Source organism: Loxodonta africana, chromosome 3, assembly GCF_030014295.1.
Source record: "Loxodonta africana isolate mLoxAfr1 chromosome 3, mLoxAfr1.hap2, whole genome shotgun sequence".
In the NCBI taxonomy this organism is placed as follows: Eukaryota; Metazoa; Chordata; class Mammalia; order Proboscidea; family Elephantidae; genus Loxodonta; species Loxodonta africana.
Window position 1 is genome coordinate 63,874,639 of NC_087344.1, and position 3,363 is coordinate 63,878,001.

Below are 3,363 nucleotides of genomic sequence, written 5' to 3' on the forward strand. Positions count from 1 at the left end.
CAGCTCTTCCGGCCCGCGGGCGCGCGCCTGGCTTGCGCAGGCGCAGACGTTTCTCCAACACGTGCTCGCTGTCCAGGGTTCTCCCTGTGCTTTGACTGTTGCGCTTTCTTTCTCGCACTTTTAGTTGACTGCAAGCGTGCGCCGACTGAACGCTTTCCACCCACGCGGCTACGGAGCTTGCCTTCACTGTCTCAGACACTGCCCGTAGTATGTATCTCCAATATGACCGGTAATTGGAGTCCTAGGGTGACTTAGAGGTAGCCATATTTGGTTGGCGCCTTTGTCGTGGTATCACGACGGGGATGTCACCTGGGACAGCAGCAGCACAGGAGCCTGGGGACAGGGTTGTGCCTCTAAATTGGCAATTAGTAATAATAACGATTGAGCGCGGGGAACTGTGCCAGTCCCTCGGAAACATCACTTAATAATTTGAAGAAAACCTGTGAGAGGTTAAGTATGGTTCAACAAATAAGGGCAGTCTCTACTTGAACTCAAAACTCTTTCCCAGAATCTGAGCCTGCACTGTAGGTCATCTGGAAGCTCTGATGCTTTCAGTTAACTTCATCTGTCAAATGCTTAAGGAGAACTGCTGTATTCCTGACCCCATGCTAAATGCTAGGAGCTCACAGTAAAATGGAGAAAAACCAACAAAACACAAAGGAAAGTAACAGTAACTGCCAGCAGGAATCAGGAAGAGGTGCCAGTACCTGGACTGGTGCAGCAGCCTTCCACCGCCCATATGCCAGCCTTTATGTCTTACCACAGTATTCCCAATCCACCTTCTACACAGCCACCAAATCCGAATTCTCAGATACAAAGCCTCTTCACCATTAGGCTCCAAGCCGTCTTTCTAGTCATATCTCCCTGCCAGCGCTCTCCTCGTTCTCCTTGGGGTGTGTTTACCACTTTGTTCTCGTTGCCTTCTGTGTTAGGCTGGGTTCTCTAGAGAAGCAAAACCAGTAAAGCATATAAATACATAGGGAGAGATTTATACCAAGGAAATGGCTCCCGTGGTTGTAGAGGCTGGAACATCCCAAGTCCGTGGGTCAGCATAGAGGCTTCTCCTGATGCATGTAGCCACAGGGGCTGGCGAACCCAAGATCGGTAGGTTGAGGAGCAGGGTTCTTGTTCCAAGGCTGTGAAAATTGATGAATCCCAAAGATGGGCAGACAAGACCACAGGTAAGCTGCTAGCTCAAGTCCTAAGAACTGGAGGTCAGATGAACAGGAGCCAGCTGCAGGATCCAGAATGAGCAAAAGCCCACAAGCCTTGCCAGAATATCTGCTTATATTCATGCAAGCCACATGCCGTAGGAAACCCCCTTTCAACTGACTGGCTACTCACAGCAGATCCCATCATGGAAGTGATCACATAATATCAGATCTCATCATGGAAGCGATCACAACATTATACGACTGTCAAACTACTGAGAATCATGGCCCAGCCAAGGTGATACACAACCTTAACCGTCAGACATTCCTCATCATCTTATTAAGACCCGGTTTAAATGTACATTCGTTTAGTCAACAAATGTTTATTGAGGAAGTGCTCATTGTGTGCCAATCCCTGTGTTAGGTGCTACATACACACTGATGAATAAAACAGTATTTTTCCTTAGGGAGTTTACAATCTAGAGTGGGAAATAGACCATAAAAAAGTGCACGTTAAGTGTTGTTGTTAGATGCCATCCAGTTTGTTCTGACCCGTAGTGACCCTATATACAACAGAAAGAAAAACACTGCTCAGTCCTGCACCATCCTCACAATCGTTGCTATGTTGAGCTCATTATTGCAGCCACTGTGTCAACCCATCTTGTTGCGGGTGTTACTCTTTTTCGCTAACCTTCCACTTTACCAAGCATGATGTCCTTCTCCAGGGACTGCTCCCTGCTGATAACATGTCCAGAGCAAGTGAGATGAAGTCTCACCATCCTTGCTTCTAAGCAGCGTTCTGGCTAAACTTCTTCCGAGGAAGATTTGTTTATTCTGCTGACAGTCCATGATGTATTCAGTATTTTTTGCCAACAGCATAGTTCAAATGCATCAACTCTCAGTCTTCCTTATTCATTGTCCAGCTTTCACATGCACGTGAATCAATTGAAAATACCATGCTTGGGTCAGGCGCACCTTAGACCTCAAGGTGACATCATTGCTTTTTAACATTTTTAAGAGGTATTTTGCAGCAGATCTGCCCAACGCAATATGTCCTTTGATTTACTGACTGCTGCTTCCGTGGACATTGCTTTATGGGTCCAAGAAAAATGAAATCCTTGACAAGTTCAATATTTTCTCCATTTATCATGATGTTTATGGGTCCAGTTGTGAGGAGCTGTGCTTTCTTTATGTTGAGGTGTAATCCATACCATGGCTGTGGTCTTTGACCTTCATCAGTAAGTGCTTCAAGTCTTCTTCACTTTCAGCAAGCAAGGTGGAGAAATCTGTATATCGCAGGTTGTTAATGAGTCCTCCTCCAATACTGATGCTGCATTCTTCTTCATAGAGTCCGTCTTCTGAGATTATTTTCTCAGCATATGGATTGAATAAGTATGGTGAAAAGATGCAACCCTGAAGCCCACATTTCCTGACTTTAAACCACGCAGTAACCCCTTGTTCTGTTCTAACAACTGCCTCTTGATCTATGTACAGTTTCTTCATGAGCACAATTAAGTGTTCTGGGATTCCCATTCTTCACAATGTTATCAGTAATTTTTTATGATCCACACAGTTTAGTGCCTTTGCATAGTCAATAAAACATAGGTAAACAACTTTCTGGTATTCTCTGCTTTCATAAAGATCATCTGACATCAGCAATGATATCCTTTGTTCCATATCCTCTTCTGAATCGGGCTTGAATTTCTGACATTTCTGTTGATGTACTGCTGCAACCGTGTTTGATATCTTCGGTGTAATTTTACTTGCACATGGTGTTAATGATATTGTTCAATAATTTCTGCATTCTATTGGATCACCTGTCTTTGGAGCGGGTGCTAATATGGTCAGTTGGCTAAGTAGCTGTCTTCCAAAGCAAGCGAGCACTTCCAGCATTTCATCTGTTTGTTGAAACATCTCAATTAATATTCCTTCAATTCCCAGGGCCTTGTTTTTTGCCAGTGCCTTTAGTGCAGCTTGGACTTCTTCCTTCAGTACCATCAGTTCTTGATCATATGCTACTCTCTTAAAATAGTTGAACATAGGCCAGTTCTTTTTGGTACAGTGACTCTGTATTCCTTACATATTCTTTTGATGCTTACTGTGTTGTTTAATTTTTTGCCCATGTTGTTGTTTTTGTTAGGTGCCTTCGAGTCAGTTTCAACTCATAGTGACCCTATGTACAACAGACACTGCCTGGTCTTGTACCATCCTT